Source organism: Rhinolophus sinicus, chromosome 6, assembly GCF_057876585.1.
Source record: "Rhinolophus sinicus isolate RSI-liver-muscle chromosome 6, RSI-T2T, whole genome shotgun sequence".
In the NCBI taxonomy this organism is placed as follows: Eukaryota; Metazoa; Chordata; class Mammalia; order Chiroptera; family Rhinolophidae; genus Rhinolophus; species Rhinolophus sinicus.
Window position 1 is genome coordinate 29,488,633 of NC_142506.1, and position 23,698 is coordinate 29,512,330.

Genomic DNA, 23,698 nt, shown 5'->3' on the forward strand with positions numbered 1-23,698 from the left:
TCTTCAGTGGTTTTCACAAGATAGAGTTTATTCAAATATTTTGTCAGTGAATAGTAGCATAATGAATGGGAGTTTCACATATAATAAAAGATGTTAACCCCCTACTTCTTTAAAGTTTGCCAAAAGGAAAATGGATGGAAAATAAGTAAATAAGACACTGCTCATCACCCTTGAATATCACCTGTAGCATAATAAAGTATATTTGAAGCCACTGAGAAGAGTGGTTTTTATATACCAGCTTCATCCTGGGCAGTTGCCAGAGTCCTTTACAACAGCCTCTTCCTTCATTTTAATTTGGGCCAAGAAATATCTTAAATGGCATTACATACCAATTAACATATAACTGAGAGTTTAGCACCCAATCGGCACATAAGAAATATTTGTTGGAGAGTAAATGGGTGGATTAATTAATTCATCAGTTTTATATTCTGTGAGGTCCTTACCACTATGAGGCAATGTGGCACTATGGTTAGTGCCCCAAATCTGGAGATGTTTGGGATCAATTCCTGGCCCTGCCATTTAGTAGCTGCATAATTTGGGGCAGGTGTCCAAACCTGTCAGTGCCTCTGTTTTTCCATCTGTAAAATGGGGCTAATAATACTCCCTAGCTTCTTGTTGTTGTTATGAGGTTATTATGAGGATTAAATGAGTTGATATTTGCAAAATGAGTTACATAATGCTTGACACATAATAATCTCTGCAAAAATGTTTGTTGAATAAATTAAAATAAATTAAACACATAGGGACCTTCTAAGATCCCACACTAAGACAGTGAAAAACTAGTTTAGCCTAGTAGCAATAACACTGTAGTAGCAATAAATACACCTACCATCCGTCTTGGCTTCCAATACTATTTCCTGATAAAGGGAACTAGGGCTCTTAGGCGAAATGGCTGATTTAAGACTGGGGCAAGAAATATGCAAAATGAGCCTGGAACATTTTATAGTGCCAGAAGGTGAGAATGTGCTAAAAGAAAAAGCAAAAAACAAACAAACAAAAAATACCTCACAAAGGTTAGTGTGACACTGTGTGCCAAAAGGATGTAGGAACCAACTGAAAATGTTCCCAGTGGCCAAAACTGGAACAATTTGAGCAACAAAATATATAAATTAGTACTGTGCTGTAACCCAAAATATAAATAAATATCTATACTGATACAAGTAAATGAATGGATAGATATCAGAGGAGACTAGGGAAATATCTTATGCAGAATTCCAAATAATGTATGTGGATACTCAGCTCTTCAGGAAGCGAAACCTAACTCCCAAGACGCAGAGTGCCTGTCTTCCAAACGGTACAACATGGAAAGAGAGAAAACAAAGAGTACCTCATAGTAGAGAAAACTGACAAATACCCCCTCAAACCAAGTGACCAAGGTCAACATCAACAGTGCTACGTTACATTGAGAGTAGATACACTTCATATGATGTGGTGAGAAAGGCGTTTTGCCTCTGTGGTCTTCCTCCCCAAAACACATTACCCCAGTGTAGTCATGAGAAAAATATAAGACAAATTCCAATAGAGGTGCACCCTACAAAATATCTGGCTGGTAGTCTTCAAACTGTCAGCAAGGTCATCAGAAACGAAGGAAGTCTGAGAAACTGTTAAAACCAAAAGAAGCCTAAGGAGACATGATAACTAAATGTTACGTGGTAGCCTGGATGGGATCCTGGACCAGGAAAAAAGTATTAGGTTAAAAAAATAAGGACAGATCAATAAGGTATGGAGTTTAGTTGATAATAATGTATCAATAGTGGTTCATTAATGGTGAAAAATGTACTATACTGTCAGATATTATTCATAGTGGAAACTGGGTGTGGGGTATACAAGAACTCTCTGTACTGTCTTCACAATAATCCTGTAATCTAAAACTGTTTGAAAAGAAAAAAGTTATTTAAAAAAATAATGGAAGTGTGCACAGTGAAAAACTGGTTTGGAGGTATACTCGGCAATTTGCAAGCACCTATAAAATAATAGTATTTTGAAAAATGTTGAATTCAACTCATTTATGTTTTGAGACTCATATGTGGAGAAATTATATTCTGCATTAAAGTTCTGATTTGGGTAAAGGTATGCACGTTTATAAAGCATTCTGCTGTCTTTCTGCAATCCTCGAAAGGAGGGAGAACATAACTGGCAACACAAACCTTTGTGGCAAGAATATTTCTATAGGCGTTCAAAATGGATGATGACATCATGTGCATTACCTATACATTGCAGTATAACAAATTACCACAAGTGTAGTGGTTTGAAACAACATATAATTTATTCCACAGTTTCTATGGATCCGGAATCTGGGTGCAGCTTAGCCGGGCCTCTGCTTAAGTTCTCACAAAGGTGAAATCAAGATTTTTGGCTCGGCTGTGTTACGTTTTAGAGCTTGGGTTTTTTCATCTAAACTCACATGATTGTTGAAGGAATTAAGGTGAAGCTGTAAGACAGAGGTCCCCTGTTTACTTGCTGGCTGTCACCCGGGGCCTTCTCATCTCTTGGATATTGCTCACATTTCTTGACATGTGGTTACTTTTCACAGGCCTTGTTACAGTGTGGCAGCTTCAAGTGATCAGGAGACTCACTTCAGCCTGCTACTATGAAATCTTACATAATGTGATCTAATCAAGGGAATGATTATCCCATTGGCGTTGCTGTATTCTGTTGGCTAGAAGCAAGTTGGGTTGTGCCTGTACTCAGGAGGAAGGGATGATACTACCTAGTGACTCACTGGGGATCACCTTCGGGTGTGTCCACTACAAGAGGAGAGTTTGGAAACATACAGGCAGCTGGGCACTGGGATCTCCACCATATATAGGCAAACGAAAGAGTCGAACACATCGGAAATGCTTGCTTCTTGCTTTTCTAGCAAACTATAGCCCAAGGAAAATAAATAGGTTTCATTCCAGCCCTCCACCCCCACCCCCACCATGCCATATATAAAATTATGTTTAAAAATATTCCTCAGTTATCAAATGAGAGTTCTGATTATTTGAAGATGAAGGAGTCAAGAGAAAACCTTCTCGAGATAGTGCATAAATACATCATTTTCTTGACTAGTGCTTTTTTTAGCAGTGAAGAAATTTTCACAAAAATACGTTCTCAACTCAATGGCAACAATGTTTATACACTCTAAGAAACTTCTTTATGAAAGTTCAAGTAAAGTGATCTAATTTTCAACTTTTCATGAGTTTTCATTTTTGAGACTAGTTTTTTAATACTGATGTTTCAAAAGTCTGTCTACTAATAATTATTAGTGGGATGATATTGTTTAGTTTGTATTTTGTACATTTTACATGATGCTGATAAACTTGTATATATTAAATATTCATTTTCTCTGATTTCTATTTCTGGATTCTGAATCCTTTTCTTATACAATATTAAATGCACAGATACTGATATTGTCATTTTGCTCCAGTTTTGTAATCACTACCCAGATTTTCATGAATTCAATTTTTTTTTTTTCTCTCATTGTTCCTTAGAACACCGAAATGTCCCAGAAATCTTAACATTTAGTCATTGGAACTGCATTAACCAAGTTGCTGCTTGTATCTGGAAATAAAGCTCGAGCATCCTTCATTAGAGTCCGTGTCTAATTGTGGGTCTAAATGTGACCACTGTATCTGTGCATCTCCATGAAAGTTACTACAAACCTATTAGCCGATTGAACCAGACCTTTATGTCTCAGATACGCAGCCACCTTGAAGAAAACAAGCAACTTGTAGAAAAGCAGCTCATTAGCAGCCAAGTTGAAATGAAAAGGAAAGATATGCTGCAATAATTCAATTAAGAAACTTGGAGGAAGGATTTCTTGTGGCTCCTCCTTCCTCACCCTTCACCTCCTTTTCAAGTCTCTTCATACCTATATTTTTCTTTTTTCTGCTCACAGCTAAGCCTTGGGCTGTAGCTATTGGTTTCTCTTATGCCAAGAGTTACAAAGTGTTGTCATTCAGAATGATGAAAACATAATTACCTGTAGCTATCAGTAAAACTAACTCATTTAGAAGATAAAGGTCAAAGCTTGCTTGCTTTCTTCCTTCCTTTCTTCCTTGCAGTTGTTTTCTTTGTAGGAATGAAATAAATGGATCTTTTTTAAAAAAAATACAAAATAAATTAAAGTAAATAGAAGTAACCTTTCCTGCTTGTGAAGGAAGTATTAGCGAAAGCCCAGAAGAGCATTTGTCTTTGGTTGGACGGCCACAGGACAAAGTGATTCTCTATCAGAGCTGAATCTAGTGGAAGGTCTTGGAATTTTCCAAGGTTGTTGGCCCATGGTCTAAAGATCTCTTTCCTACAGTTTTAGTTGAGGGGTTTAGACTTGCCTAATGGTTTTCTCAGATTTATTTGCCATGTGTCTTAGTATATAAATCTGATACTTTCACCTATTAGTGAAATTCTGGATTTATTTATTGTACGAATTTGTTTCTAGATTTTGTTTCTGGATCATCCTAACATTATTTTGCATCATGGTGATTAAATCCAAGTTGGATCTCCTTGTTTGGGAGTGCTGTGGTAACAATAGGTTGGGGCCATTTGGGTCTTCTTTTGGCATAAGACAGGCATTCACCAACTTGTTCATTATATCTCTTTATTTGGTGCTGTTCTTGGGAACGTGTGTCCCCAGTGAAGCCAACACCACCTCCTCCTACACTGAGCTCCCCTTTTCCTCAGTTTCCTATTATACATATGTTCTGTGTCTGGTAATTCCTGTCTTGTCTTATTCAGCCATTGTTTGCTATTGATATTTTTTCTCTCCAAAGAGACTATAAGTTCTTTGAGGGCAAGGATTCTCTCTTGTTGTCTTTTATGCCTTCACGATGCTCATGGTTTTTAGCACTTAATGTCTACCTGCCACCATGCCCCATGCCTCCAACTCTTATACCTAATTAAAACAGTGTTTTCTCAAATTGAGAGAATTATGTACCTTCCATTTGCCTCACACTGAGCTGGGGGCTACAATGGTGGGGTCAGCCAAAATGTCCACCCCTGTTTTTAGAACCTCTCAGCCTTCTCTCAGGATCACCTGCCCATTCCCAAAGCTCCCAGGCTACTTTCTAGGCATTTCTCCTGGGACTCATTCTCCAAGGCCCTGACCCTCATTGAGGTCTCAGCTGAGTACGACCCTTCCTAGGGCAATCGTGTTCTAATGGAGCAATTCTGAAGACCAGGAAAACTTCAAGTCTCAAAGTAACGCACCTCCAATGGTAAAATTCCAGGTGCCATGACAGGCAGTGGTGGAGATATTTTTAACCCATCCTTGTCTGGCCTGCCTCAAAGCACACCGCACAGGTAGATGCCTACTCGGAGTGTTCACAGGTGCCCCCTGCCTAGGGACTATTAAAAGAATGGCACTGTTGATCTCTGTCCTTATGGTGTGAATAAGCCAGCCGGGGAGTTGGACTGCATGTGCCTAAGGGGCAGACTGGTGTGCTGTTTAGGAGCCTTTCTTATCACACATCCTGGGTGCTAATCTCAGTTTTTCTACTCATCAGCTGTGTGGCCTTGCACAAGGTTCTAAAATTGTCTGAGGCTCCTTTTCTTCATCTATAACACCAGGATAACAAAGCCCATCCCAGGATATTTTGAACATTCAATGCGCTAAGATATGGGCCATTCTTTACACAGAGTAAATATGCACAACATGCGTGCCCTCAATAATAACAGTAACTAGAGCTAGGAAGGGTTGTAAGTCCAAGCAAGGCCGTTTGGAGGGCTGAGGCTGAGAACAGGTATGTCGAGTGAGGCAATGGTGGTGGAGAAAAATGAAGGCGCCCTTGCTAGAAGAGGACTTCCTCGCCTCATAGGAGGATATGAGTCCTGTCCGCCTGTGCTGGCGTAGCCACAGGTGCCTGATCCCCCGATCAGATGGTGCAGAGGCATTTTGGGCATGGCATTAGCCCGCTGGCGTACACAGTATCACTGCAGAGCAGACAGCAACGGTAGCTTCACCCTTCTCGTACCTGTTTCCCACTTTCTCTCCTCCCCTGGACTGTGTGGTCCTCAAAGCCAGGATCTTACAACTCATTCCTGTTATCCCCAGGCCACTGCCAAGAGTACCTGCTCAGGCTTAATTATTGGTAGAATGATTGAAAGGGTAGAAGATGCCGGAGTTTTGCTGCACTACATCTAACAATACAAGTGGTCATATGAAGGATTTACAGCCACTCAGTACAAGTATGCAAACGTATTTTCCCTGCATGATTCAGTCCAGTGAAATATGGAAATAGTGTGGTCTGTGGCTCTCTGGAGCAACATTGTTTTTGGGGTCAGAGAAGAAGAAAGATGAGAGTTAGGAAACTGGCAACAGCCTTAAAAATGCTGGTTGTGGTGCATGAAAGGAAAAATAAACAAACAAACAAACAAAACCCCAAGCATGTAACATGGGAAGAGGAGCCTTGTAAAATCAAGCCTGATGCCAAAGGGATGAGTTGGCAGATTGGAATGGATCGTTGCAAATCCCTGAGCCACCTGGCTTGTGATTTCACGCTTCTCGGAGCTTCTGTTCTTCCATGATATTTGGGGATGAATTTATTCCTATCTTATTGGCCTTCTCCAAAGCAATGATTTTTGTAAAGGCTGTATGTTTTCTTTGCATTCTTGTTTACACCTTGCCATCCTGCTGTTTACAGGATTAGTCTCTCACACTCTGCCTGTGGTGTTTTCTATTCTTGTGTGGTTAAAATTGCCAGAGGAGTCTTTGAGCCACTTAATTTTGGAGAACGGGTAAGCCATGCTGCCCTGTGAAATTCCACAATGGCATGGCATCTGCCCAGTGAAGGAGGCATGTAGCAGTCATGAACTGGTAACCAGCTGTGAAACTTCGCACATTCACGTATGTTAAATGCTTGGAAGTGCCTGCTGTATGTCTCGTTACAGAGGTACAATACCAGGCATGACTTCTCATGTGAGCTGATGCCTCTTTGGAAGTTGCCTGGAGTCACTTTGGAAAGAAATGTGATTTCTTTCCAAAATGGGGTGCTTGCCATTTATCTCTCCAGCACTGGGCTGGAAACGATGCCCTAATGCGTCCCGCCCCACCCCTGACTCCTGCATCCTGTATTCACTTTGCTCTGATCTTTCTTCCCCATCTGAATGGTCTGGTCTGTGCCTTGTATTCAGATGAAGCTTCTCCTGATCACAAAATCATCATGGTACCTGAAACAAGTAGGAGCTGGAAATTGGAAATTGTTCCTTTGTTTTCTTGATACATGGAATCCAGAAAGGTTGGGGGTTTGAGCAGAAGTTGCTTTAATTACAATTACAATGGCTCTGAGCACCAAGAGGAAAGATCCTTGGCAAAGTGGTAAAACAGGCCAAGGTTGGCCTTCCCTTCTGTGCCTCTTCACGGCTTCATTCTTTTAGGGACTCCTGACACCCCCCATGCCCCTTTAATGTCCCGGAGGTAACACCCTTCTCTGCTTCTGATGGACCTGTTACCCTCAGACTTGCCTCATCAGGAAACAGCGCTCAATACGTCAGACTCCTTCCCTTGTGTGCTAATTTCTTCTTATTGAAACTTCTAGTCCCAGACGTTATTCCTTACGGTGCTCACTGTGGTATGGACATGGTTGGACTTGGGTCAAAGACGCTTATGCTGAGTGTGCTCGTCTAGGGTAGAAAGGATGTAAGGGAAAGCACAACTCGCCAGGCCTCAGATGAGCTGGGTTTTTAATTCAAGTGTTGCCAATTAGTAACTAGTGACCTTGGTTTCTGTTACTTAACCTTTCTGAATGCATTCTCACCCATACGTGGAATTGATGAGCCCACACTAGCATGTCTTAAACATGAGACGGATTACCTCTCAGGATTACCATAAAACTCAAATGAGATGACACATTTGAAAGCTCTTTACACATGAGAGGTTCTATGCAAATGTAAGCTAGGCAGGCAAGAAAGTGCCTTAACCACGTCCAAAAACGTTAGTTTCTTGAGAGACAATGGGATGTAGCAGAAAGCTGCAGCCTAGCTTTAATATGTTTTTATAGTCATAGTTTGTCTGAGCCTCCATTTCCTCATCCATACAAAAGAATGTAATCAAACCTCTTGGGATTGTCATGAACATTAAATGTTCCCTCTCACTTTAACATGGTCCTTAAGAAGTGACTCGAGAGAGTCGGGTACATTAGTTTGCAGATGCTTCAAGTCTACCTGTGCATCAGGCAGATCCAATAACCAAAATGGTATCAGAGCAGCCAAGAGGAATGATCTATCCAAAAACAACATTAAATAGATGTACATCATCTATGAACTGAGGATGGATGCTGGAGCTGCAGAGAGTGATGGGGGACTGGCTCTAAGGGGTGGGGAGACAAGTGAGTAGTGCACTCAATTTGACACAAAATGAAAGAGGACGCAATACAACTCCATAATCGAAATCAATAACATTTAATGCAATACTTTTTAAAAAATCAAAATCAATGCAAAAAATCCATGATGAACAAAATACCAACATTTTAAATAAAGGTAGGATCAGTAACAGTGCTGAGCAGAGCCACATTGGAGGCTGAGGCACATGAAAAAATCAGTAACATTGATCCTGTCCCCCCCTCAGCTGATACCCATGGAGTTGGGAGGAAAGTCCCAGAGAAGGCTTCAAGTCCCCACTCCATATTTCTTCTCACCCACTTTGGGTCCTGAGTTTGATTTAAGTCTATGTTGGTAAGAAAGAAAAGACTATATCAAATGAAATTCAGATGTTCTTTCCAATCAAGTGACTACAATAAAATATAGTTTGGAAAGAAAACATGCAGTAAATGGTTCATCAGAAGTTTATTTTAGGTTGGGTGTCAGCAAACAATGACTACATGTTTTTATAGGTAAAGTTTTATTGACATACAGGCCCACTTATTTGCTTTTGTGACACAATGGCAGAGTTGAATACTTGCTGCAGAGACCATGTGGTCTGCAAAGCCAAAAATATTTAATATCTGATCTGATGCAGACCTCTGATTTAGATTATCAAAGCATTCAGTGTTTTTGGATTAGCATGTGGGGTTGGCAGCAGTTTAGAATATACACTTATTTGCAGGCTTAAATAACACAGCATTCAAGGACATTTACAGAGAATATTATATAACCTTTCACATATAAAAAGTAGGGGGAAGCAGCAAAGAGATCAGAATTCAAAAGTAAATCAAGAGAGGGAGAGGCAGCAGAGAATGGGTGGGGTATGTGTCTGTCTATACCCCTGGTGCAAGAGTTTCCACATGTTGTAACTTGACATATGAGATGCTTCTGAGGGCTTGACATCTCCCACAATTGGCAGAAAGAAAATACTGGGTTTGTGAAAAAATACAGTCATTTGCATCATCATATAAAAAATTTGTGGATTTAATTACTTAATCCTGTTAATATGGATAATTTAGAATTGATGTCACTAATTTTCCAAGCATTTACTGAGCATCTATTTGTACAGAAATGGCAAGAGTTGCCCTCAAAATAGTCTTCTTTTGAGTCTGAATGTGACCAAACAGAGATAGGAAAGACCCAGACGTTGTATTCTGATGTGCCATGAGTTTGGGGTGCATAAAGGAGATCATAGGGAGATAGGAGGAGAAAGACCAACTCATTGAAGGCACTGAATACTGGCTAGGGAGCTTGAACTTTTACCAGGAGCCAGTAGGCAACTTCTTGATCAAGGAAGTGGCATGTCTATCCTTGTGCTTTAATTGGGATGTTAATTGAGCGTGGAGGGGTCCAGGATGGATGAGAGTAGAGGTAGACTAAGCAGAAGGACATTTCAATAGCCTGATATAGATTGTAGTCCTACAGAAATGACATGGTCCTCGAGTTAGCAGTATCCGTGGAAATGGAAAGAAAGACAGAGCTGAGAGGACTGGTGAGGATAAAATCAACCAAGATTCAGCATTTGATTAGGGAGGGGTCCAGGATTTGCAGCTGAGGTTATTGGGAGCCTGGAGAAGTATTAATAGAAATAGAGAAGCCAGATAGAAAAGTAGGCTTGAGGGTCAAAAATAGTAAGTTAAAATAATAATAATGATAATAATAATGATAATTATAATAATAATTTCAGTTTTATATAAAATGAATTGAAGATGTTGTAGAATACCCAAGGGAATACAAAGAAATGTGCACACACATGAGAGAGAGAGAGAGAGAGAAAGAGAGAGACAGAGACAGAGACAGAGACAGAGACAGAGAAAGGAAAAGGGAAGAGAGAGCAATTGGTGCAAGAGATAAAGATTTAGGAATTATCTGAGAAAGATAATTATTGAAGCTGTGGGATAGAAAACATCAATATGGGAAGAAGTTAGAGAGAGGAGATGAGTGTTGAAGAAACAACAGATAAAATACAGGATGCTCAGTTAAAATTGAATTTCAGCTCAACAAAGAATCATGTTTTAGTATAAGAATCTCCCATGCAATATTTAGGATATACTTACTCTAGGAAAAAATTATTCATTGTTGATCTGAAATTCAAATTTAACTGGACGTTCTGTATTTTCATTTGCTAAATCTAGTAACCCTGGACAGTGGGGATTGCCTATAATTATGAGATTGTCAGAGCAGGGGGAGATAGTGGAAGAACTGGAATGGAGAGATAGGTCTGAGGAAAGCTACGATATTGTACTATCAGGGAAGCAAAGGGCAGAGTGGGTTTCATGAAGGCTAAACAAAAAGGGCAACGCCATTGCATTTGGCAACCTGGAAATTATTAGGGACCTGGAGAAAACAGGTAGAGGTCTGGTTGTAATGGGTTAAAGAGTAAATAAAGTAAGGGAGATAAAAATAACAAGTATAGACCCTACTTTTAGAAATGGTGATGGAGAAGAGAGGAGAGAGGTAGGATGGTAAAGCATAAAGAAAATAGAAGGCAGGTTTGCAGGATTAAAGAGTCTTAGGCTGTTTTAGAGCTTTGGAGAAGGAGCCCAGAGAAGTGACATCCTGAAGAGGTAAGAGAATTGATGGGGATAAGGAATGGAGTGGGCTGTGGGTAACGCTGGAGGGGAGAGTCAGGACACAAATGGAGGGATTAACCTTTGCCTGGAGGAGGCTCCCTCTTCCTTGAAGTCATGAAAGAAGGAGGGGGGTGATGAGAAACACGTAGAGATTTTCAGAGTAGAGAAGAGCACGGAAGTCTTTTTATTTCTTTTCGCTGTCTGACCATGATATTGAGAGCATTTATGAAACAGGGATTAGGGAAGAAGGAAGAGAAGATTCAGGCTCAAAGTACTCCCTCTTTGCTGATTGCACAGGACAGATCTGACAGGAGCTCAAAGGTGTGTATAATTCATCCAAGTGGGAGCCATTATCTCCCTCGTGTTATATCTTCCTCCAGCTCTAGCGATCCACATCGATTCATAACATAATTAAATTGCTCACTAGGGATAGGAAAATGACAGAAACAGAATTGAACAGACTTGCACTGCTCCATCTTGTTAAACCAAGAGACTCTGGCCATGGCAGGATCAGGGTCATTTATCCACGCCCCCAGTCCTAGAAGGGAGCAGCAGTGGTGCCCAGCAGACAGCATTTGGGGGGACATGTGGAACTCCTATCTTTACTATGCAGACTGTGTCATATGGCATTAATGGCTTTGCCATGTCACACCTAGCATACCAGGGACTCACAAGTGTATAAGTGAAACACACTGATCCCAGACACCCTTGGCTCTCTAGGAGCTCAGAGCAAAATATGGTCAGGCTATTCTGTATTTGGGAAAGGGTGATGTTGAGGAGCAAAGCAGCCTGCAGTCCCTTAGACACTTTTCCTTTCTGCTGGCAAGAGCAAGGATGCCATTTGCAGCACAGGGAGGGATCCATTTACTGAGCTGCAGAAGCCTGAGAAAGCTGAGAAAGAGTTATTTCAAGGAGGGGTGGGGTAGTGCTGTCTGATTGGGGAAGATCTTAGTGCCTCCACCTCCAGAGAACATGAACATTTCCAGCCCCTTCTCCACGGCCCTCTCTCTCTCCCTCCTCCTTGCTCCCACCCAACACAAATAAAATTTCTAAAAGTAGATTGCTTCTGCCTAGTTATTTTCAGTATTTGCTGTTATTATTTATCAAGCTTCTCAGTGTTAATTTGTCCTCCCACCCATTTCTCGTCCTGCCTCCACGTGCTGGGCTTGGGATGCAAGGAGCACTAATAATAAGTAGCTGGTAGCCTCATAGAAACATCTCCTAGAGAGAGAGGAGATTGTGGGCTTTTAAAATCAATCTCCCCCACCCCCACTTTGAAGAGACGAAAGCTCTGTATTCCATTAGCTTTGAAAAACAATGTAAGTATTGCGGAAAGTGAACCCATTAAAATGTCTAGGTGGTACTTAGTTAGGTGAAGGGCCTTGGTCAGGGAGCTGGGTTAGGGAACCCACCACACATGCACAAGATGTCATATGAAGGCAAAATGGGTCAGAGGTCAGGTAAGCAAACAGAAAGCCACAGGAAGCAGATGCCAGAGAACAGAAAAAATAAAAACCCATGCAAAAGAGTCAAGGATCTGAGGGAGTTGAAGGGCTGAAGTAACATGAGGGGTTAGGGCAGGTGAAGTTTGAAAAGGCCAGAGTAGGAAAGCTTTATAGCACTGTAGCAAGTTATGGCTTAATGCTGAAACACTGCTTGTTTGTACCTCAACTTCCTGTCCTGTCTCCTGGAAGCAGTCAAGCCGAGGGACCTATGGGAATATAAAAATTGTCTAAAATGTGTATCATCAGCATCATTTTTCTGAAAGGAGACAAAGAGGATGAGGCTAAATGTATCTGAAGAGACAATGGCAGAAAGTTTTCCAAATTTGACAAAAAACACAGGCTTACAGTATCAAGAAGTTAAGTGGAACCCTAATCAGATTAAGCCAAAGAAATCCACACTATGACATTTCAGTGAAACTTCTGAAAAATACAACAGCAAAAGAGAAATGAGACCTCATCTATAGGGAGAAAACAATTAGAATGAGAGTGGATTTCTCATCAGAAACCATGGAGACCAGCAGGAAGTGGCAGAATGTCTTTCAGATGCTAGAAGAAAAGAATTGTCAACTCAGAATTCTATATCCAGTGAAAATATCCTTCAGGAATGAGGGGAAATCATGACATTCTCAGCTAAAGGAAAGCTTAGAGATTTGTCACCAGCAGACCTAAAGAAATAGCTAAAGAAAAGTTTTCTAACCAAAAAAGAGGTGATAAAATAAGGAATCGTGGAAAATCAGGAAGGGGGGAAGAATAATACAAAGAGTAAAAATAGGAGTAAGTACAATAAACTTTCTTTCGCCTAAGTTTTCTAAGTTATGTTTGATGATTGAAGCAAAAATTACAGCACTGTCTGATGTGACTCTCAATGTATGTAGAGGAAATATTTAAGAACATTATTTTATAAATGAAGGAGAGTAAAGGGATGTAAGGATTTTACTTCAGCTGGTATAATAGCAACAATACACTCTGGTAAGTTCTGTATATTTAATGTAATATGGAGAGCAAACATTAAAAAAACTGTACAAAGAAATATACTAAAAAAAACTATAGATAAATGAAATGGAATTCTAAAAATGTTCAAGTATCACAATAAATTTGGAAAATGAAAATAGAGAACAAACAGGAAACAAAAATAAAATGACAGACTTTGGCCCAAGCATATCAATAATTACATTAAGTGAAAGAGGTCTAAATATACAAAACATAAGATAGAGATTGACACTGGATTTAAAACAGTGATTCAACCATATGCTATCTACAAGAAACTACATTCAAATATGAGGGTAAAAGTAAAACCATGGAAAAAGATATACCATGCAAACATTAATTGAAAGAAAGGAGTGGCTATATTAAAATCGGATAAAGAAGACTTCAGAGCAAAAAAAATCACTAGGAACATAGAGGGGCATAATGATAAAAGGGTCAATCCACCAAAAAGACATAGCAAGCATACATATTTTGCATGCAAATCCTAAATATGTACCAAACAACAGAGAAAAATATGTAAAACAAAACCTGATCAAACTGAAAGAATAGAGAATCCACAATTAGAATTGGAAACCTCAACGTCCCTCGCTCAACAATTGATAAAACAACTGGACAGAAAACCAACGAGCATAGCGAACATAACACTGTCAATCAACCAGATCTAATTTACATTTATAGAATCCTCCCTATAACAGCAGAAGACATTTTTTTCAAGCACCACAAAATATATGCCAAGATAAACCATAAACCAAACTTCAACAAATTTAAAAGAATTGAAATCACACAGAGTATATTCTCTGAATACAATGGAAACAAACTAGAAATCAATAACAGAAAGATGACAGGAAAATCTCTAAATATTTGGAACTGAAACAACAAACTTCTAAATAATCTCAAAAAAAAAAGTCTCAAGGAAATCTTAAAAAATACATTGAAATAAATGAAAATAAAAGTACGACATGTCAAATTTTGTGAGACTCAGCTAATGAAGTTTTTTTTTTTTAAGTATTCTGATCCTTTTAATAATATTTCTGATGACCACATACAGATATAACATCTGGTAGGTACAGAAAGTACAAGTTAAAACACCTTGTTTTTCATCTGAACTCTTATTTTCCTGTGACAACAGAAATCTATCATTTGGGTAGGAGATTGTTTTAAGTGAGCCAATTCCTCCAGTTTCAAGTAACCGAATCCAATTTTGTGTCACCTTTTTCATTTTTATAAAAGTGCAAAAATTATAACTACTTTAAACTTCTAAGGAATATGTGTTTAAACAAAACTCCAAATCCTGTTTTCCTTCTAATGGAGTTTGGGCAGCAATTATGCAACTATGTAAAATATATAGTTAGGATCAGCCTGTCCCCCACTCTTCACCAAAAAGAAGGTAATTTTAAAATCTCAAACTGGGCTCAATTGTAAAGCAAAACATTTTAATTGTCTTCACTTAGAAGAAGGGTATGTTTAACTTCCTTTTGATTTAACCCGTTGGCCATTCCATAACCATCTGAAATGCGAAAGACACTAAATCTATTGTCCAGCTCTCTCCAGTTTTCAAGCAGAACACAAACCTCCTGTTAGAATGGCCAGCCTCTTCATTCTCTTAGTAACTCCTCAATTCTACACCTGCAGTGCTCGGTTTAACAAACCTTGAGTCTATACATTTTAACGCATCTTTACGCATTCTAGTTGCCAAAACAAACGAATACTAACTGAATACTCCTGGAATGGCTAGTATTTCCAATAATTTAGAGAAAGTTTGAGTTGAGACCTACAAAAATATTACCTAAACTTCAAAACTGATTTATATCCATTCTTAATAGGTTTGGGAAGCCTGAGGCAATGCTTCCCCCCCCCCCCCGCCCCCTTTGACTTTCCTTTAATTCGCGACCCACACAAAAAGTAAAGTGAAAAAGAAGCTGGCGACACTATTACAAACGACTTCAAATTTTGAACCTAAGCAACATGAACGCGCCAAAGGATCCCCAGTGTCTCCTATTAGGGTCCAACACTATCGTTCCGTCGCCAAGCTCCATCCGAGCTTCAGCAGGGGCAGGAGGCTCGTCCTCCCACCGAGTGGTGATGCCCAGGGGACTAGAGATGCTCAGGGAGGAAGGGCAGCCAGTGACCCGCATGCAGCATTTCTTGGGAAAGCACAGCCCCTGCCCAAAGCCAAAGGCCTCAGCGGGCACCAAGAGCCCCCAGGGAGCCGTTAGGCATCCCATCCTGTCATAGCCCACCCAACCACTTCGCTCCCAACGGGACGACACTCGGCAAACGCCAGACAAAGCCCAGCCGTTCTCCAGAACGCGCTCCAACAAGCCCACCGGGAGAGCCAAGGCCACTTCCTAGTCCCAGCGGGGAGCATCGCGCTAGTCACCCTTCTCCCTCCCAGTTAGTTACGAGGACCAGCCTCCCTCTCTCGCTACAAAACAGCACCTCCCGCTGGGGCCCCAGAATCGGCATATTCCACTTGTCCGCTAAGCGGTGTAGGTCTGGGGCGAGCGGTTCTGCCAACCAGACACCAGGACTTTGATTCCGCAATTTTCACTAATACGGTTCTGAGAGAAAACTTTATAGCACTGAATACTTAAATTAGAGAAGATGAAAAGTCTCAAATCAATAATCTAAGCTCCCTTCTCCAGAAACTTGTTTTTCCAGAAACGAGAGAAAATGAGCAAAATGAATCCAAAGCATAAGGAAGGGCATAAAGATAAGAGCTGAAAACAAAACAAAACAATTGAAGACAAAAACAGTGGAGAAAATAGTAGAGAAAAACAAAAAGCTAATTCTCTGAAAAGAGCAATAAAATTGATAAACCTCCAGCAACACTCACAAAAAACAGAGAGAAGACACAAATTGCCAATATCTGGAATAAAAAATGGCACATTACTATAGACCTGCAGACATCAGAAGAAAGGGAATACGTACAAACAACTCTGCACAGCAACGTTTCACAACTTATACGAAATGGACCAATTTCCTCAAAAGCACTAACTACCACAATTGACACAATATAAAATAGATCATTTGGTCAGCCTTGTAACTAAGGAAATTGAATTCGTAGTTTAGAAACTCTCCAAACAGAAAATTCCAGGTCCAGAAGGTTTCACTGAAAACTTCTACCAAATATTTAAAGAAAAATTAACATTAATCCTAAAAATCCCTTCCAAGAAATAGAAGATGGAACACTTCCCAGTTCATTTTATGAAATTAGAAAAAGACAGTACAACATAAGAAAATTAGAGACTAATGACTCTCATGAAGAGAGATGCAAAATTCATTCACAGAATGTTATCAAATATTCAGCAATATGTAAAAATAATTATAGTTCATGACAAAATGGGGTTTATTCTAGGAATGCAAGGCTCATTCAACATGAAAATCAGTCAGTATAATCCACCATAGACTAAGGGAAAAAAAATCACAATCATATTAATTGAAGCAGAAAAATCATTTGACAAAATTTAACACCCATTGATGATTAAAAACAAACAAACAAAAACTCTCAGAAAAATAGGAATAGAGGGATAGTCCTAAAATTTATAGGAATAGTCCTAAAATTTATAGAGACTATCTGTGAAACTCTGGCATCTAGCAGCATAATCAATAGTGAAAGACTGAATCATTTTCCCATAAGATCATGAGCAAGAAAAGCATGCTCTCTCCTACCACTTGTATCATCATAGTCCTGGAAGTTCTACACAGCACAATGAAGAAGGGAAAATAAAAGGCAGATCAGAAAGGAAGAAATAAAATTGCTCTTTTTTGCAGATGACACGATGGTCTACTAGAAAAATCCAAAGGCATCTACAAAAAATACCCTCCTGAAACTAATAAGTGAGTTCATCTAGGTTGCAATATATAAGATAAACAGAAAAAAATCTGTATATTTCTATATACCAGCAATGTATATATGGATACTGAGATTAAATATACAATATCATTTATAATCCCTCAAAAACATGAAATACTTATGTGTAAATTAACAAAACATGCACAGGATTTGGATGCTGGAAACTATAAAATGAAAAGAATCAAAGAAGATCTAAGTAAATGGAGAGACATGCTATGTTCATAAGCTGGAAGATTCAACATAGTAAAGATGTCAGGTCTCCTCAAGTTAATATTTTAATGTAATTATAAAAATTCCAGCAAATAATTGTGTAGCTATAGACAAGATGATTCTAAAAATTTATATGAAAAGGGAAAGAAATTAGAATGTCTAAAACAATTTTGAAAAAGAAGAGTAAGTGGGAGGAGTCACTGTGCCTGATTTGAAGACTTATTATATGGCTATAAAATCAAGACTGTACGGAATTAGCAGAAAGATAGACATGTAGATCAATGGAACAGAATAGAGAAGCTGGAAAGAGCTGTGTATAAGTATAGCCAACTGAATTTTGACAACTTTGTAAAAGAAATTCAATGGAGGAAAGACATTTTTTTCCCCAAAAAAGTGGTTCTGAAGCAATTGAATATCCATAGGCAAAACAAAACAAAATAAACAAACATCCTTATACAATGTAAAATGGATCAGAGATTTAAATATGAAACAGAAAACTATAAAACTTTTAGAAGAAAACATAGGAGAAAATCTTTAGGACCTATGGCTGCATGAAGAGTTCCTAAAAGGATGACACCAAAAGCATGATCTTTAAAAGAGAAAATAAATAATTTGGACTTCATCCAAATTAAAAATGTTTGCTCTATGAAGGACTTTGTGAAGAGGGTGAAAAGATAATCTGTAGACTGATAGAAAATATTTGCAAAACACATACCTGACAAAAGATTCGTATCTACACTGTATAAAGAACTCAAAATTCAATAGTTTAAAAGAAAACAATTCTATCAAAGAATTGGCAAAAAATATAGAGATATTTCACTGAAAAGGATATAAATGACAAATAAGCACGTGCAAAGATGTTCAACATCACTAGCTACAGTATTAGGGAATGTAAATGAAGACCACGATGAGCTATCACCACACACCCATTAGAACAACTAAAATAAAGAATAGCAATAATGCCATATGCTGGCAAGAATGCAGAAAAACTGAATCTCTCATACATTGCTGGTAGTTAAAATGGTATAGCCACTCTGGAAAATAGTTAGGCAGTTTCTTAAAAACTAAACATAAATTTATCACATGACCCAGCAATCACTCTCCTAGGCATTTATCCCAGAGAAATGAAAACTTATAAACACACAAAAACCTGTACACAATTTTTCCTAGAAGCTTTATTTGTAATAGCCAAAAACAACCAAAATGTCCTACAACAGTTAAGTGGTCAAACAAACTGTGGTACGTTTAATCCATGGAATACAATTCAGCAATAAAAGTGAGCAACAATTGATGGATGCAAAAACTTAGATGGATCTCAAGAGCATTATGCTGAGAAAAAAAATCAGTAGGTCACATATTGTATGGTTCAATTTATTAACATTCGGGAAATGACAAAATTATAAAGATGGAGAACAGATTAGTGGTTTCCAGAGATAAGGGATGGGGGCACAGAGGATGGGGGTGACGATCAATGGTAGTAGGAAGGAGTTCTGCGTGGTGATAAACAATTCTATGTCTTGATTGCAGTGTTGTTTATATAAATCTTCATATGTGAGAAAATGATTATAGAATGGTAAAAAATGTATTACAGATTGTTCACTTTTGCTATTCTTGAGCTTTATTTATTTTAAAAAAAGTCATCATTTGTATGTAGTTATCCGATACTTGCTTTTTTTCATTCATTATGTTTCTAAGGTTCACCCCAGTTGTTTCATGCAGCTGTGATTTATTGATTTTCCCAATTGTCTAATATTTTATTGTATGAATATAACTCAATTTATTTGCTCTCCTGTTGGTGGACATTTGTGTCAAATATAACTTTTTGCTGTTTTGAATAAAGCTGTTATAAACACTTTGTGCATGTGTCCCAGTGCAAATATACAAGAGTTTCTCTGGAGAATATAGGTGAGAGTGGATTTGCTCAGTTGGGGGGGGGGGGTATGTGAACATTAAACTTCATAAGATTCATAAGATAAGGTTAAATTGTTTCCACGTATTTATATCAATGTATACTCCCACCATCAGCTTAATTTACATTTTCCTGATTACAAATGAGGTTGTTCATCTTTTCATATGTCCATTCACCATTTGTATTTTTCCCCCCTGTGGTAATATGTCAGATCTGTTGCTCATTTTCTATTGTGTTCTTTTTCTTACTAATTTGTAACATTTCTTTATATAATCTGAATACTGGCCTTTTGTTGATTTTACATGTTGCAAGCTTGATTCAGACATTGGCATGCCTATTCATTTTCTTTTGATAAACAGATATTATTACAGTAGGAAAATTTATCAGTCTTTCCTTTTATTATTAGCAATTTTGTGCCTAAAGAATTCCTTTCCCATTTGGAGGTCAGAAAGATGTTTTCTATTTTCTTTTATAAGTTTTAACCTTTTGCTTTTCACAGCTAAATCCTTAATCCCTCTGGAATTGATTTTTTGGGGTATGGCTCCTCCTTGACTTTTCACTCAGTAAATTATTCCAACCTTTGTGAGAGTTCCGTTGTCTTTTAATTCCAACTTCCCCACCATGTCTGGTTCTAATGCTTGCTCTGTCTCTTCAAATTGTGTTTTTTTGCATTTTGGTATGCCTGGTCATTTTTTCTTCATAGTCTGACATGATGTACTATAAATACATCTTCAGTAGTGTGGTGGTGGGGTTTTCAGGGAGAACTGAGCCGCATTCAGTGCATCCTATGATTAGGTCTTAATCTTTTGGTGAGCCTATGCCTGTGGACTGTGAACTTCACAAGGGTTTCTCAGTTTTTTCCTCCCCCCTTAGCAGGGAAAGGATGGCTGCAACGCACTGCAGTTGAGTCTTTCCCTTCCCTAGGTCTTTTGAGTTCTGATAATATTCCTGCATGTTGTGTTCTTGTTAATTATTTCCACCAAAAGAAGAATCTTCAGTACTACAACATCTCTGCCAAATGTAACTACAACTTAGAAAAGCCCTTCCTCTGGCTTGCTCGAAAATTCATCGGAGCCCTAACTTGGAGTTCGTTGCCATGCCTGCTCTTTCCCTATAGGAGATTGTCCTGGGCACAGTAGGAGCATGACTTAGAGGTTGCGCAGACAACTGCTCTCCCGGATGAGGATGACGACCTGTGAAAGTGAAGCTGGGGCCCAGCATCAGAAGTCTAGTTTTATAGGCAACTGTCCTGTGATGTCAGCGGTGCAGCGTGTTTGCCACTCTATTACACAGCGAAGCAGAACATGTGCTTACTCTTTGGGATGCTGAAGGCGATGGATGGGCTTCGGAGTGAGTGTGGCAGTTAAAAATACCTTCCTTTTTTGGACCTGCATATTTAGCTGTTTTGGAACGCAGTTGGTTCCTTATTGAGTTTCAAATATAAGACTGCTACAGTCACATCACAATATTCAGCGGGAGATCTTGTTTGTTACTGTCATTCCCATTCCTTTTCGTTTAGAATCAGAATAAAGTTGTATTTCAAATACCTAAAAAGAATAGAGTACTTTGGCATAAAGTGGTACCCCCTTACCCACGGAGGATAAGTTCCAAGGTCCCCACAGTGGATGCCTGAAACCACAGATAGTACTGAACCCTATACATACTATTATTTTTCCTATACATAAATACCCATGATAAAATTTTATTTTTAAATTAGGGATAATAAGAGATTAACAATATTAACAAATAGTAAAATAGAACAATTATAACAATACACTGTGATAAAGTTATGTGGATGTGGTTATGAGTTTCAGGGAATCCCTTGCTGAAGGCTTTGTACTGGCTCAGTGCTTTCTGACACAACATGTTGCCCTCAATCAGAACGTATTTTCTGTTCACGTCGTCTTCCTGCAAATTTAATGACTTTTCCATCTTAGCTAAGCACCTATCTATCACTCCCTGTGGCTGTAATTATTGCAGTTTGAAGTGTGAGGGGAAAACTAGTATGAATTTCTTTTTCTTCTTCACAATGCCACAGAGAGTAGATTTGTTCTTACTGCAGATCTTAGTAACGTAGGCATATGATTTTTTTCTTTCCTTATTAAGTAGAGAACTTTCACCTTTTCACTGAAAGGACACACTTTATGGCCTCTATTTGGCATATCTGAATTAGTAGAATCATTGCTTTTGGGCTTTGGGGCCATTATTAAGTAAAATAAGGGTTATGTGAACACAAGCACTGGATACTGTGACAACTGATCGAACAACCGAGATGGCAGCCATTATGTGACTAATGGGAGGGGCACATATACAGTGTGGGTACACTGGACACTGGACAAAGGGATGACTCGTGTCCCGAGCTGGACAGAGAGCGATGGCACATTTCATCATGCTATTCAGAATGGTGTGCAATGAATTGTTTATTTCTGGAATTTTCCATTTAATATTTCAGACTACGGTTAACCGAGGGTAAACCGAAACCACGGAAAGCAAAACCGTGGGTAAGGAGGGACTACTGTATTTCAAAATGGCTCTTTTCCCTCTCCCTTTTCCAGAAGGCTGAGGGGATTTTTCTCTGGTATTTACTGTGGGAATCTGGGAGCGCTCCTGGAAATAACTCTCATTGTATTGTGAGGGCCCCCCTATGACTGGGTCCCCGTGGAGTTTTTAACTCTCAGAGTTGTCCCCACAGAACTCCAGCAATTTGTCAATTACTGTTCAGATTTCCCCACCCCAGCACTGCTTCCCTGAGCGGTTAATGCTGGCGAGCGTATCTCTGCTCAGGGAAGCAGAGACTCCCTGTATTTCCCCGGTGGGTCTTTGTAATCCTGGGCGTAGCAGTTTATAGATCCAGGAGGAGTTAATTGAGTCCTACCTGTTGTTAGGACAAAGTGGAGACTCCACACTCCTTACATATGTAACCAGACACCAGAGGTCCTCCTTTGTCTTTTAATAACTAAGTGAATGAGAAAGTCCAGGAAGAAGACTCACCCATGGCAATATTTGGGAAGATGGCTAATTCTCCCTTAGGCAGCCTTGAAAGAAATTTTGGTCAGATGACCTAGGTTTCAATTCTTGCCTTAGCAATTTTGCAAGTGCTGGAGTGTCACATGTTAAAAACCTATAAAGAAACCTAAAACAAAAGCAATGACTCTCCTATTACTATTTGAACTATGGCTTGGATCATTTCAATGAGCTACTTGTTGAGAAAGAAAGCGCAGATTTAAAATGTCTGTATAGTATTCAGAATACAGATTCTGCTTTTGGAGACGCACAGCAGTTTATTGGAAATATCGCTGGACAGGTTGTCAAGAGAACTGAGATTAAGCCTTGATCTGTCATTAGATGGTTGTGAAACCTCTTTGTATCAGAAGTATGTTCAGCTACATGTAACAAGAACCCTTCTACAGTGTCTTAACCAAATAGTTGTGTGTTTTTTGTTGTGGTGGTGGTTTTTTTGGGTCCCCCCCCCCCCATATAACAGCACAGGAGCAGGCAAACCAGGTCCAGTGTAGTGGCTCCTTTTTTCAGTTTAGCTTTCACAGCATGTGGCTTTTGTCTTCAGGCCTGTCGCTTCATGATTGCAAGATATGGCTCTACCTCTGGCATTATATCAGTGTTTTAGGTCTGAAGAAGAAGAAGGGCAAAGAGCAAAAACCAAATGCCAGAGCCTGTTCCAGGAGCTCTACCTAGTAACTCCAGCTTACATCGCCAGGGCCAAAACCATCCCACCTGCCCAACCTTAGCTCTAGTTGTAACAGGGCAAATTGCTGCCCTGAACAAAACCGGGTTCTGTAAGGGAAAAAGGTAGACTGGGCATTGGATAGGTAACTAGCAGTGTCTGCCCCTCTCTTTAAGCTTCTGGGGGCCAAGCCTCCCCCCACCCCCATCCCGTGCAGGGTTTTTTGGATACCAAAGTGGAAGCTCAAACGCAAGAGCACGTTATACACTATAAACTGTATTTCACAAACAATGTGGAAATATTCTGAACTGTTTTTTCAGAGAGCAAATCTAATGTTAATAAGAAGTTTGACTAAATGTGAAACTTGAATAATCAATATCTGTTGAACCTCAGCTCATTCTCCTTCAGGCATCTTCAGATCATCCAAGAACTAGTGTTTCTATGGCTACATATCCTCAAACACCAATCTTCAGATTCAAATTATTGCTGAATATCGTTGTAGTGGACATTTGTTGATTTTTCCCCCCAATATCGCTTTCTCCCTTTTCCCTTCCTCACAGTATCTTGAATGTCTTTCCTCGTGATTTTTCTTTGCAGTGATCCTACCCTCACTTCCAGGGATAAGCCTTACTTAATTTA

General features: G+C 39.3%; 1 protein-coding gene across 3 annotated transcripts in view; it reads left to right on the top strand.

Moving 5' to 3' along the window:
• The window catches only part of NCALD (neurocalcin delta), a 417,308-nt gene that overhangs the window by 232,192 nt on the left and 161,418 nt on the right, over nt 1-23,698 (top strand). The window lies entirely within an intron of this gene.